At 40.6% G+C, this 15,245-nt stretch overlaps 1 long non-coding RNA gene across 1 annotated transcript in view; it reads left to right on the plus strand.

Moving 5' to 3' along the window:
* LOC117977194 (uncharacterized) overlaps nt 1-14,933 on the plus strand; it is a 97,248-nt gene extending 82,315 nt beyond the window's left edge. Inside the window, exon 4 of the long non-coding RNA XR_004668193.3 lies at nt 1,617-14,933. This is a non-coding gene — a long non-coding RNA (uncharacterized LOC117977194). The remainder of the gene's footprint in view (nt 1-1,616) is intronic.
* The last annotated feature ends 312 nt before the right edge of the window (nt 14,934-15,245 follow it).

Raw genomic sequence — 15,245 nt, forward strand, 5'->3', positions numbered from 1 at the left:
TGTTCACTTCCATGTGGCCGACATGGTGAGACTGGGCCTGTGTGTGCCTCATGCTTGGGAGGTGCCTCCTAAACCTTGGAAGTCCCTACAGGATAAAGGGAGGGCTCAGACAGAAGGAAAATAGGGCATGGGCTGCTCTAGACTTTATGGGAAAAGCAAAGGTGTTCTCAAGGGTCCCATGGCATATCAGTTAGGATATGTTTAGCTGCAAGTTACAATGTAATGAACTAACAGTGACCTAAGCAATCAGTAAAGGAGTTTGGAGGTGGGTTACTCCAGGGTTGGCTTGGTGGCTTCACTGTGTCACCAAGTACCAAGGCTCTTTCTGTCCCTCGGGCCCACCCTGCTGAATCTGTTGACTTTTCATCCTTAGGTTTGTGCCTTGGTCACAGAATGGCTGCCACAGCTCCGAGCATCCCATCCTTAAACAACCTCATTCAAGACAGAATATAGGAGAAGGTCTCCTCCCTATTGCTACTTTTATCAGGGAGTGAAAACCTTCCAAGGAACAAAAACCTCACCACATCTCCCTTAATGTCTCCTTGTTCAGAACAGGGCCATAAATCTTAAACCAATCAAACCAAGCTAAGGGGAGTAAAATGACTATGCTGGGGACCATCTAGTGTCATTCTTTTGGGTTGGGTTGGGGAGGGGCTCACCTTCCCTGTACACGATGGGCCCAGGACAAAATTGAGGCCCTGTAATCTTAAGCAAGAAGAGGAGGGACCACATGTTGGGTGGGTAGGAACCACCTCTGCCACCAAGAGGGCCATGGTGATAAGCAGATTAGAAGCAGATCAGTCAATTTCCTCCTCTTGCATGGACCTAAAATAAGATGCCCTGACTCCCTGGATTAGACCCCACCCAGGGAAAGAGACTGAAGTCCCAACTTATAGCTGAGTCCTCTAGGCTACATATACTTCAGCTGACTGTGCCTCAGTTTCTCACCTGTAAAACTGGGATGACATAGTACCTGCCTCATAGAGTTGCTGCAAGGATTAAATAAGTTAACCCACTTACAATGCTTAGAGCTGTGCTTAGCAGGAGATGCATACTGTATGAATATTGTCCACTATGTTTATCGGGGCCAGGTTGGTATCCAAGATAACTGACCGTCTCAGTTCATCTGGGACCAAGAGGGCTCCCAGGACATGAGACTTTCAGTGTTAAGGCCAGAACCACCTCGGGCCAACCCAAGATGAGTTGGTTACTCCATGGGAAACACACATGAGCAAAGCAGGGGTAGGGATTGAGGCAAACTGGGGAGCCTGTGCCCCGGTCATTTGGTTCCATCTGGTTGTTGCCATATTGTCGGCCCAGTGTGTTCAGATCTGATTTTTCCAGGAGAAGCCTGACAGCTGGATTTTTATGTTAAATCTCTGAATTTTTACATATTTTTAACATTAAAAAGCAAAACAACAAAACACTGCGTGATCCAAACAAAACACTTTTGCCGACCAGTGTGGGCCCTCGGGCTGCCATTTTACAACTTTTTCCTCACTCTTCTCAGCCCCTCTCACTTACATAATGGATGGGATGTTTCTTGGTTTGGATACATACATTATTTCCTGCCTTCCCAGAGTGGCTCCCTAATTCAATCTTATTTGTTTCTGCAGGAAGTACGGGACGGAAATTAAAGAAGAAAATGGTTCCACAGGTTTGGTGGCTACAAAAAGATTTCCTCGATAAACACTGCCCGCAGTCACTCATTTGTGAAAGCTGCATGATGTGAAATTAAACTCGGGCAGAGGTGCTGTGGGTGATGATGTCTTGGTGGCTTGGGGAAATGAAAGCCATTCATCTCAGGCAAATGTGACAGGCAGGACCATTGGCTTTCCGTCACCTATGGGCTGCCTTCTCATGGCAGTGGCCTATGCAGGCCTTACGTTTTTGCAGCAAATTTGTAATGAACCAATCAGTGGCCTTCATGTCAGGCAACCTAGGAAGGTTTTGGAAGTGGGACTATTTGCCCCACTGTTGGTGAGTATTAGATATCCCTTTAGGAAGGTTCAAGAGCCCATGCTGGCCAGGCGCGGTGGCTCATGCCTGTAATCCCAGCACTTTGGGAGGTCGAGGTGGGCAGATCACTTGAGGTTAGGAATTCAAGACCAGCCTGGACAACATAGCAAGACCCCATCTCTACTAAAAATACAAAAATTAGCTGGATATGGGGGTGGGCGTCTGTAGTCCCAGCTACGTGGGAGGTTGAGGCAGGAGAATCTCTTGAACCGGGGAGGTGGAGGTTCCAGTAGAGCCAAGATTGCACCACTGCATGCCAGCCTGGCAGCAGAGTGAGACTGTGTCTCACAACACACACACACACACACACACACACACACACACACAGAGAGAGAGAGAGAGAGAGAGAGAGAGAGAGAAACAGAGCCCATAGAAAACGTCTTGTGAATGCTTAAACTCACCTGGCTCCTTTTACAAACTTCTTTCCACTTCTCTTGAGTCCCATGTGAAAGTTTTCACTGCCCCCACCGGCTCCTCACCTTCTCCTTCAGAGTCTCACATGCATCTCTTTCAGTCTCAAGAGGTGCTAGAAAAAATGCTGGATTCCTTAAAGGAGTGTTTATGTTGGAAACCAGCATCACTAGGAAATGGCTGGTCCTGACCCCAAGCAACTTATCTCTGGCGGAGGTCGGAGAGGCTGGTACCCGTCTGCTCCCGACTGACCCTCATTCCTTCCTGGTTGGGTGGTAGGAACTAACAGGCCAGGCCCCTTGGTCTGGGTTTCTGGCTTCCTAGGTTCCCTGAGGTCACATCTTTTGTTCTCATCATCATCTGTCTGTTCCCAGTGAAGGAGAACTGCTTCAGGACACTGTTTCTCAAATTTCACTTCTTTGCACACAACCTTCATGGTTTTTGCTCCAGCTATGTACAATTAAAGCTACTATTAACTTAATATTTTTGTTGACATAAAAGTTTACTTAAACTTATGTCACTAAGGTAAATGGAAAGCCAATATAATGTTCTATAAATAGACTTTACAAGTAAAGAGAAATACAGTGAATCATGTTATTGTCTGCTAGCTGATACTTGGGCCTAAGAAGGCTCTTAACCCGAGAACTGCCCGTCTTTTGTTAAAAAGGAAGATGGACATGTGTTGGAGAAGGGTTAAGGACCTCCTAGCACCATCCTGAGCCTTTCTCCTTGATTTAATTGAATGGACTGAATGAGGATAGAAAAAGAGTTACTTACTCTGGGATTCAATGCTGTTTCAAGCGGTGGCCCCTCTACCATCCAAAGTCACTTGGGGTCACACGCTTTGGGAAACACCATTCCAGTAGATATTGTATCTTCAGGCCCAGCTTGTTCTGGCCTGGAGATCCTCTATAAGGGGTCCCCAAATTGGGCCACTCTTGAACTAGGAATTCCAGGTCTTGGGCAATTATTAGTGCTGGAGCCATTGTTGCTTAGTGCATATTTTCCCAGTAGACATTGGCCTTAGAGTTAAATTAAAACTCCAGGATGGGATCTAGAAATCAGCTCATATCAGTCTTCTCCCAGGGAGTCTTATGAGTGTTAAAGTCTGTGGGACCTTTCATCCCCACCTTAGCTTCTTGTCAGCCCCATGCGGACTTTGAAGGAAGAGGATGGTCTTCCCAACCCCACAGCATCCTCCATGGACACAGCAAGCAACTCTGCAGGGTGTGCATTCACTTAACACATATTAAGTGTGTGCCAACTGCCAGACATTGTGACAGCTATGGCAGGGCCGGGGGCAGGGGTCCTAGAAAGAGGAGGAGAGCATGGATGCAAAGCCCAACCCAGACTTTGAGGCGATTGTTTTTTAAGGCTGTTTTTAACACTTGAAGGTACATGTCTACCTCCAAAAACTTTTCATAAACAAATGGGAAGGTTTTGCTTTTGGCAATGGCAGCTAACTTGTTTTGGACAAATCTTCCTGCTGAGAACAACTAGAAAACCTGGGCGTAAAAAACAAAATCTGATCAAAGGCTTTGGAAAGCTACCAAAGGCAACCAGGATTAAAGGGGCCAAGATCCCAGAAAGAAAAGAAACCGTTAACGCTGAGTCTGATATTTCAAACCACTTTTCCCCCTAAGGCATTCATTGATTTGAAGGTAGATTTATGGAGCTAGGGCAAAAAATACGGGCATTCAGAGACAGCCACAGAAGGAGGGCCCTGGTAAACACCCTAGGATTGATTTAGGACCCCGGAGAGCTGCTCCTTAGCAGTAAGGGAGAGCTAGAAACAGACCGTCCTTCAGAAGGACTGAAGCTCGGCTCTGAGCCATTAAAATCCATGATTGAATCAGGTTCATCTTTTCCTAACCTAACTGCCTGTTAGAAGCAAAATATATCCTCTTTGGAAAGAGACTGGAAGTTTTTTCCATCCCTCCTCATATTTTACTGCTCTGTATTTTATTCCAGCCACTGTTGCCGCAACTAACTTTGTGCAGGTGTAACTCAACATCACCTGCCTCAGCCTTTGCTATCTCTAACTTCCCATGTCAGGGCTACTCTGACGCCTCTGTCCATGGGAATCTACCTTTCCATCACGCACATGCATCCTGGAAGTGAAATGGAATTAACCACCCATAAGCAACCCTTGACCAATGGGGAATGTGAGCTGGGGAATAAATGCTTCTTTCTTCCATTCTTTAGGCACGACATTTTGAGACGCAATTAGATTTTTGTTGTTGTTGTTTACGAGGTCTTAGCTTGGATCAACCCCCAGTTACCCCCAGTAATGACCGATTCAAGAGCGTACTCATGAATTGGCTTTCTCTCTTTCCCTGTCACATTCTTCTCAGAATCCCACTCCTGTGTGCTTGGATTACTAACAAAATTAACCTGCACACAAATCAAGGTCTCAGGTTCTCCTTTCTGGAGGAATCCAGGCTAAGACTAATACAATATAGGGGGTTAAAATATTCTACACTTTTAATCTACAAGGTCTAGCACACAATTACAAAAATGCTGGGAAGACAAAAAGACAAGATTAGAACAAAAACCAAGAAAAAATACAGTCAACAGAAATAGAACTACAGGGAATTCAGATATTGGCATTATTTGACAGGGACTTTAAAATAATAATTATTAAAACACTCAAAGCACTAGGTGACAGGATGAGGAATTTTGGCAGAGAATAACAAACTGTAGGAGAGAATCAAATAAAATTTCTACTGAGAAACGCATGAAAATGAGAGCTCAGTGGATGTGTTTTTGATAGTAGATTAGATGCAGCTGAAAAGAAAATTAGTAATCTGAAAAATAAATCAGAAGAACATATGTAAATGAAGCAAAGAAAGATAAAAGGTGGAAAATGAAAGAACATGAGACACATAATAAGATGCAACAGTCTAAAACATGGAACTGGAATCACAGAGGAGAGAGAGAATATGGAAGAAATACGATTAAAGATATTTGATGAGAATTATTCAAAAATGGTAAAAGATATTCATCCATATATTAAAGAAGCTATAAGAACCTTATGCAGTAAATACAAAGAAAATCATCCCTAGTCATATCATAGTCAAACTGCTTAAAGCTAAAGACAAAGAGAAAACCTTATAAAGCATCCAGAAAGAAGATAAGTTACTTTCAAAGAAACAAAGATAACAGCTAAAAATAATGGAAGCCAAAAGGCAATAAAATGATAGCTTCAAAGTGCAGGAAAAAAAAACTATCAACCTAGATTCTCTATCCAGAATACTACTTTTAAAAATTAAGGAAAAATGGAGACATTCTTTGACAAAAGCCAAGAGAATTTCTCACCAGAAGATTAATGCTAAAGAAAATAATAAGTAGTATTCTCCAGGTAGAAGAAAAGTGATCCTTCATGGCAATTTAGGAATTCAGGATGAAATAAAGAACAATGTAGAGGATAAATAATAAATGGATAGATCTAAATGAACACTGATTGCATAAATTAATATGTTTATCTTTTTATATGATAGGGTTTGTAATGATAATAGGTTTATTGTGGTAACATGTTTATAAATATTACATTAAGATAATATACAGTTGACTCTTAAACAACACTGGGGTTAGTGGTGGTGACCTGCTGCTGCACAGTTAAAAATCCATGTATAACTTTTTATTGATTTATTTTTAATTAAAATTTTTTAAATTTAAGAGATAGGTTTTGCTATGTTGCCCAGGCTGGTCTCAAACTCATGGGCTCAAGTGATCAGCCCACCTCAGCCTCCAAAACTGCTAGGATTACAGGTATGAGCTACTGCACCTGGCCAAAAATCCATGTATAACTTTTGACTCCTCAAAAACTTAACTACTAATAGCCTATTGCTGATCAGAAGCCTTACTGAAAACACAAATAGTTAGTTAACACATATTTTGTAAGTTACATGGATTGTATGCCATATTCTTATAATAAAGTAAGCTAGGGAACCTGCACATTGTGCACATGTACCCTAAAACTTAAAGTATAATAATAATAAAATTAAAAAAAAATCATAAGGAAGAGAAAATATATTTACTATTTGTTAAGTGGTGTGTGGATCATCATAAAGGTCTTCATCCTTGCCGTCTTCATACTGAGTAGGCTGAGGAGCAAGAGGAAGAGGAGGGGTTGGTCTTGGCTGTCTCAGTGGTGGCAGCAGTGAAAGGAAATCTATGTGTAAGTAGACCTATGCAGTTCAAACCCACGTTGTTCAAGGGTCAACTATACATAGAATTGAAACACATGACAAAAAAACATTTAAATTAGGAGGTAGTAAGTGGAGTTAAAGTGTTCCAAGGACCTTTTGTTTTCTGACAAATGGTAAAAGCACACACACACGCACATATATATGCATATGTGCGTGTGTGTGTATATATATAAATATGTGTGTGTGTAGATGGAAACTTAGGGATTCAGAATGAAATAAATGTGTGTAGGGGTGTGTGTGTGTATATGTGTGTGTGTGTGTGTGTGTGTGTGTGTATACTATTTTTTGAGATAGGGTCTTGCTCTGTTGACCAGGCTGGAGTGCAGTGGCACAAATATGGCTCGCTGCAGCCTCGGCCTCTTGGGCTCAAGCAGTGCTTCTTCCAACTCAGCCTCCTAAGTAGCTGGGACCACAGATGCATGCCACCACATCCAGCAAATTTTAAAATTTTTTCGTAGAGACAGGATCTCACATGTTGCCCAGGCTAGATTTATTTTTTCTGGTACATCAGGGATGTATGTTGCAATCTCTAGGTAAATCCATAAGACAGTAAAAGAATGTATAAATAATAAGATAATTGAGAGTGTTATGTAATAATACATATTGAATATTTTCAAAAAGAAAATAATGAAGATGGGAAAAAGGGAGCCTATACTAGATGATGCAAAAGAAAGGTAACAAGATGATAATATATTTAAAATCAAATGAATTACATATTTTAATTAAGAGATGAAGATTATTAGACTGTTTAGAAAAACAAAGTCAACAATGTGCTGCTTACAAGGGACTATCATAAACAGGAGGATAGATTGAAAATAAATGGATAGAAAAAGATAGATGAAAAGAAAGCTGAAATAGCTTTGCTAATATCAGACAAAGTATAATTTCAGGCAAAATATTACTAGAGGTAAAGAGGGATATTTCTTTTTTAATTTTTTTTTTGAGATGGAATTTTGTTCTTGTTGCCCAGCCTAGAGTGCAATGGCATGATCTCAGCTCGCCGCAACCTCTGCCTCCCAGGTTCAAGGGATTCTCCTGCCTCAGCCTCCTGAGTAGCTGGATTACAGGTATGTGCCACCACACCCAGCTAATTTTTTGTATTTTTAGTAGAGACGGGGTTTCTCCATGTTGGCCAGGCTGGTCTCGAACTCCCAACCTCAGGTGATCTGCCCACCTAGGCCTCCCAAAGGCCTGGGATTACAGGCATGAGCCACAGTGCCTGGTAAAAGAGATATTTCATAATGATAAAAAGTGTAATTCATAAGGAAGATTTGGAAATTTAAAATTCATTTATATCAAATAATGTAATCTCAAAGTCAACAAAACTAAAAGAAAATAGATAAGCCCACAATCACATTAAGGGATTTTAATATGATCCGATGAAATAAAAAGGTATAGGTTTACAATATTTGATCAACATGATTAATAAGTTGGCCTAATTGACATACCTACAACATTGCACCCAACAACTACAGAATATACATTATTTTCAAGAGCTTATGGAACATTTAACAAAGCAGACCATATGTTAGGCCATAAGGCAAGTCTCAACAAATTTCAAAGAACTGAAATCACACAGAATATGTTATCTGGCTATAGTAGATTTAAGCGAGAAATTAATCCAAAGATAACTAGAAAATTTCCCATGTGTTTGGAAAATAAACCATCCATTTTTAAATAACTGATGAGTCAAAGAAGAAATTACAGTGGAAACTAGAAAATATTTTCAACCAAATGATAATGAAAAGATTACCTATAAAAACTTGTCGGAATTTTTACTCTGATCAAGATGAAGTACAGGGGCTGGATTTACCCTTCTGCTTTAAGCTACTAAAAAGTAGACAGACAAATGAAACAACATATATGATCACATATAATGGTGATTATATGAATAATTAAATTTCTATAACAGAAACAAGTGCACCAAAATGAGAACTCAGTGGATAGGTTTGATAGCCGCTTAGATGCAGCTGAAGAGAAAATTATTGTCCTGTATATAGGGGCATAAGGTTATTTTTGGGAAGTGACAGAGCTCTTCTCTGTCTTCACCATGGTGGTAGTTACACAACTGTATACATCTGTCAAAACTTGGAGCTGAACACTAAAAAGTGGAATTATTTTATGTAGATTATACCTTCATAAAAAATGGGAAAAAGGCCGGGTGCGGTGGCTCATGTCTGTAATCCCAGCACTCTGGGAGGCCGAGATGGGCAGATCACCTGAGGTCAGGAGTTCAAGACCAGCCTGATCAACATGGAGAACCCCTCCCCGTAACTAAAAAAAATACCAAATTAGCTGGGCAGGGTGGCGCATGCCTGTAATCCCAGCTACTCAGGAGGCTGAGGCAGGAGAATTGCTTGAACCTGGGAGGCAGAAGTTGTGGTGAGCCAAGATTGTGCCATTGCATTACAGCCTGGGCAACAAGAGCAAAAGTCCATCTCAAAAAAAAAAAAAAAAAAGTCTTATTAGAGGTAACTAAAGCTGTGCTTAGAAGGAAATATACAGCTTTAAATACATATATTAAGAAAATAATAAAAAGTAGAAATCAGATCTAAGCATCTGTTTTCATAAATTTGAGAAAGTGCAGCAAATTAAACACAAAATAAAAAGAAGGAAATAATAATGTTAGGAGTAACAAATAATGAAATTGAAAACAAATATACGAAGGAAAGGCTCACAAAGCCCAAAGCTTGTTGAAAAGACGAATAACATTTTTACTCATTTTTGATCCTTAGCAATTGATCAGGAAAAACAGAGAAGGCCTAAAATGATCAGGATCAAGAATTTAAAAAGGGCATCACTATAGGTCAAATGAACATGAAAAAATATAATAAGAGGATATTATGAACAACTTTATGACAGTAAATTTAGATAAAATGAACAAATTCCTTTAAAAAACACATCATAAATCTGATACAAGAAAAAAATAAAAATATAGAGTCCTTTATCTATTAAGAAAATTGAATCTAATTTAAAACCATTTAACAAAGAAAACTTCAAGCAGGTCTAGATGGTTTCTCTGGCAAAAAATTTTTAAACATCTGTGGAAGAAATAATACAAATAGACAAATCCTTCCAGTGGATAATAAGGACTCCTTTCTCACTCATTTTAGGAAGCTATTATAACCCCGATAACAACATCTGACAGGAACATTGTAAGAAAGGAAAATTTTAGACCAATCCCTCTTTTAAGTATAGGCGCAAATACTCTAAACATATTAGCACACTTTAAAATCTGGTATATATTAAGAGTAATATGTTAATTTGTGCAAGAAATTAAGAAAAAGTAATACGTCATGACCAGTTGGATATATTTTAGAAATGCAAAGATAGTTTAACATTTAAAATTCATCAATGCAATTTCCCATATTAATATAATAAAGGCATAAAATTATTTGATTATCTCAATATAAACAGAAAAAGCTTTTGATAAATTCCAACATTCGTTAGTATAAAAATTCTTAGCAAACTAGGAGTAGAAGGGGAACTTTCTTAGCAAACCAGGAGTAGAGGGGAACTTTCTTAGTCTAAAAGGGTGTATTTGTAAAAACCTTGGTAAAATGTTGAAAGAATGGATGCCTGCTAAATATGACTGGTACAAAACGTTGTACTGAAGGTCCTAGTCAGTGCAATAAAACAGACAAAAAATGTATAAAGGTTAGAAAGGAAGAAATAAAATGATCAACAGATGACATATTTGAGTAATTAGAACATCTGGAAGAATCTGCCAATAAATTATTGGAATAATAAATTAATTTTATCAAAGTCCCTAGATACAAGTTTAACATTAAAAAAGTTGATCTCATTTCTATATAACAAAGGGAAACAATTATAGAATGAGGTTTTAAAAGCAATGCTATTTACAATAGTATCAAAAATCAAATAGCTAGGAATGAATCCACTGAAAGACATGTAAGAGTCTCTGCAGAAAACTCTAAAATATTAGGGAGAGAAATGTTAAAAGACATAAATAAATGCAGAGAGATACTATATTCATGAACTGGAAGGTTCGATATTGTAAAGCTATCAGTTCTCACGAAATCTACAGGTACGGTGCAATCCTCACAATCTCAACAGGTTTCTTTTTTGTGTTTGGAAATTGATAAACTGATTCTTAAATTTATACAAAAATGTAAAATTCCAGGGACAACCAAGACAACCACAGAAAGGACAAAGTTGGAGGAAAGACTTAGTAACAGATGACAATAACGAGGAGAGTGTAATATTTGTGCAAGGATACACAAGCAGACCAGCAAAAAAGAATAGCAGTTTCTAGAAACAGACCCACAAATATAAAGTAACATGATTTATGACAAAGGTGGCCTTTCTGAGTAATGGGGAAAGAGTGGTCCTTTCAACAGATATAGCTGGGTCAATCAGCTATCCATAAGGAAAAGTGGTGAAACTTGACTCCTACGTGAGAATAATCAGTTCCAGGTGGATTTTTTTTCTTTTTCTTTTTTTTTGAGACAGTCTTACTCTGTTGCCAGGCTGTAGTGCAGTGGCATGATCTCAGCTCACTGCAACCTCCGCCTCCCGGGTTCTAGCGATTCTCCTGCCTCAGCCTCCCGAGTAGCTGGGACTACCAGTGCCTGCCACCACGCCCAGCTAACTTTTGTATTTTTAGTAGAGACAGGGTTTTACCATGTTGTCCAGGTGGTCTCGATCTCTGGACCTTGTGATCCGCCCGCTTTGGCCTCCCAAAGTGCTGGGATTACACGCATGAACCACTGCGCCCAGCCCCAGCTGGATTTTAAATCTAAATATGAAAGGTAAAACAATAAAGCCACTGAAGGATAGGAGAATATCTTTACGACTTTGGGGCAAGAAAAGATTTCTTAAGTAAGGCACGAATAGCACTTACCATAAATGAAAGACCTATACATTGGATTACATTAAAATTAAGAACTTTTATTCATCAAGTCACATTAAGAAAATGACAATCAGAATGAGTGAGGTGTTTGCAATACAAATTACTGAAAAAAGGGTCATATTCACAATATGTCATGAATTTTTACAAAGCAATAAGAAAAGGAATAGGAAAAAAATATAAATAAACTTCACAAAAGAAGATATTCAATGAACTAGTGCTCAGCCTCAATGTTTGTCAGGGAAATGCAAATGAAATTTGCAATGAGATGCTACTACAGATCCACCAGAATGGCTGAAATTAAAAGGACCAACAATACTAACGACGTAAAACAGCTGGAACTCTCACCCACTGCCGTTGGGAGTCTAAACAACCACTTTTGAAAACTGGCTAAAGTATCTGCTAAAGATAAACATACACATGATTTCTGGCCCATTGTTTCCTTTCCTAGTACGTAGTCAACAGAATTGTGTATATCTGCACACCAAAGACATAAATATCCTCAAACCAGAATGTATCCAAATGGCCAGCAATAGTATAATGGATTAAAAATCATAGTACATTCCCACAGTGAAATATTGTACAGTCAAAAAAAGAACAACTTACAACTACTGCAACAATATAAATAAATCTCAGAAACAATGTTAAGCGAACAAAGCCAGACGTGAAAGAGTCCTATTGCGTTCATATAATGTTAATATGTAAACATATAAATTTGAAGTTATTAATATAAAGTTTTAAAACTGGGAAAACAATTGTTGTCTTAGAAGTCAATAATGTGATTACCTTTGGAAGAGGGGGCAGGAAAGAATGATTGCTAGCAGGCCCAGCAAGTCTTTTGGGATCCTTTGATGTTCTAGTTTTGACCCGGGTTGGGGTTGCACAGGTAAGCTTGCTTTGTGATCATTCAGTAAGCTGTACACTTAGCACTTCCACACTTTTCTATATGTGCATTATGCATCAACAAAAAGTTTAAAAGTGCAAACTAGAAATAATAAATATTTGGAAAAGTAATTTCATTTAGCAAACATTTAGCGGATGGCTCTGATGTGCCAAGCACTGTGCTGAGGAAGCAGTGAACAAGTTGGTCAAGGTCCCTTCCCATAAGGTGCTTACCCCATGTGTGTGTGTGTGTTCTGCAGCAAATCAAGAATTATAATTTACTCTTGACTGGGAAAGAGCAGGGCGCTATGGGAGCCTGTGGAAAGGGCACCTGACGTTTCTGCAGGCAGTGGTTTCTCTGATGGGAACTGAAGGATGACTAAGAGTTGAGCAGGTATTGATCTGCAGTAGCTGAAAAAGAAATAGGAAAAAAAGAAGAGTTAAGCAGGTAAAGGAAGTGAAGGAACAGCACTCCAGGCAGAGGGAATAGCATATGCAAAGGCTCCATAGAGGTAAAAGAACATACATCACTTTTAAAGAACCCAAAGAAGTTCATTGTGAGAAAGTAACAGAAAGGTAGAAGAGTTAGGTAGTGGCTGAATCATGAAGGTTCCTCTAAACCATGCCAAGGAGGCTGGGAGGCTGGAGTTTTTTTCTGAGGGCAATAGGGAGCTGTCGAAGGATAATAATGGGTGAAAGGAGTGGATAATAAGGTCAGATGATCCTTGAAGGGATAATGATGGCTTCTGGATGGTCAAGGGTGGAGGAACAGAGAATGTTGAGATGGATGCTCAGAGGAGGCAAAGGAATGGTAGCAGAGAAAAGAATGGGTGAGAAAAAGATGGAGTTTGAGAAAGGTTTAGGAAGAAGAATAGACAGGACCAGGTGCTGGCTTGGCTTGAGAGGTGGTGGGGCTGACTGTCAATACTTGGGCAGTAGCAAGTCATTTCCAACAAGATTTGCTGGAGATGAGCAGGTGACGGAGGTGGCCCAGCCGAGAGAGACCCTCAAGCCTCATCTTGCATTCACCACACAGCAGCTTCGGCTGCTGCACCGTTGCAGTCCTGCTGCTTCTGGCTAATCTACATCCAACCTTCTGTTCAGAACCAAGCCCTAGGGAGGCTGCTGGGGGAAAGCAAAGCCTGGCACTAAAGAAGCATCCTGACAAAATAATTACAGTGTCAGCAAGACAGCCGTGAGTTGCAAATAAAATTTAAATAATCCGAGTGCTGCATCCAACCTGGGGGGCTAATTCAAATACTCTATGCTTCAACTGGGGATCTTTGAATCACCTGCTGACCTGGACTCCCCGCTTCCAGAAGCTGGGAATTGAGGGTTAAGTGGTCTGGGTAATTTGGGACCACCAGGGGACCCATGATCTGATATTGGCAGCAGGTCAGCACAGTCCTGTGAACCTCCTGATGGCAATGTCTGTGATGACCATCTGTTGTTTTGACCAACCTAGCTCACATTCCTTCTTCTGGAAGCAGCACCTTGTTTTTTGTTTTTTTGTTTTTTTGTTTTGGTGTGTGTGTGGGGAACCTCCCCTTCCTCACTCTTAGTCCACTTGGCTCAGATGGATCTGACACCACTCTCCCGCTCCACTGCACTGCAGATGGTAGGTGGGGGCCTCCTGCAGAAAGAGGGGTCTTCCCATGAAGTTCCTGCGAGGATTGGATTGGTCCCGCCTGGGCTATGTGCCCATCCATGACCCAGTTTCTGTGGCTTCGAGGTGGGGCACTCTGATTGGTGATTGGATGGACAGGGGCCATATGCCACCTTTCCGATGGAGAGGGTGCGTTGAGTCACTCACAGCTGCACGAGGGCAACAGGGCAGCTATCGAATGATATCTTTTTCAGAAATGGGTTCCTCCGAGCAATGACAGGGGAAAGGAGGGCGGATGACCTCTGTCCCTGCCCCAGTTCACATCTCCAGCTTCCTTCCCCACAAATTCGTATATTTTTGTCTTCCCAGCCGCCGTCTCCCTTCTTTTGACAACAAAATATGAATTTTCCCATCTCTCTTCTCTTGTGCAGCTTGGAGAGACCGTTGGTCCAGGCTTCCTGCCCTCTTCTGTCAGGAGCTGGGCCTGGGACTGAGGTTTGTGTGGGTCTTTGACTCAAGGATTAAAAATGGCGGGTGCTGCCTGGGGCAGGGTGACGCCTAGCCGACTTTCCACCCACGCTACCCAGACCCACGGGGTTGCCCTGGTTCCTGCCCTTTCCCAAACCGGGCTTTTTAGCTTTCCTTTTATCTTTTGGGCCAGCCCATATTCCTTTTATTTTTTAAAAAAAATCTTAACCCTTTGATCTTTCTTTTTGTGAAAAATTATGGTAAAATTCATATTACACTAACCATTGTAAAGCGTACAATTCAGTGGCATTTAGCATATTGACAATGCTGCGCAACCAGCCCTTCTATCCCGTTCCAAAACATTATCATCGCCCGGAAAGGAAACCCCCTACCCGTGAAACAATCGCTTCCTCTTCCTGTCTCTCCCCAGACCCTGGCAACCACAAAACTGCTTTCTGTCTCTGGATGTACCTATTCTGGATATTACATGTAAATGGAATCATACAATACATGAATTTTTGCGCCTGGCTTCTTTTAGTTAACAAATGGTGTTTGAGGGTCACTTGCATTGTAGCCTGTGTTAATGCCTCATTCCTTTCTAAGGCTGGAGAATATTCCCTTGTATGGATAGACCATATTTTACGTAACCATTCATCAGCTGATGGCCATTTGGGTTGTTTCCACCTTTTGGCTGTTGTGAATAGTGCTGCTAGGCTCACGTTCTCTCAGTACATTTTTTTTTTCTCTTACGTTTTCCAGAATTGGCTTCTGTTCATGG

The sequence above is a fragment of the Pan paniscus genome, chromosome 21, assembly GCF_029289425.2.
Source record: "Pan paniscus chromosome 21, NHGRI_mPanPan1-v2.0_pri, whole genome shotgun sequence".
NCBI classification, from domain to species: Eukaryota; Metazoa; Chordata; class Mammalia; order Primates; family Hominidae; genus Pan; species Pan paniscus.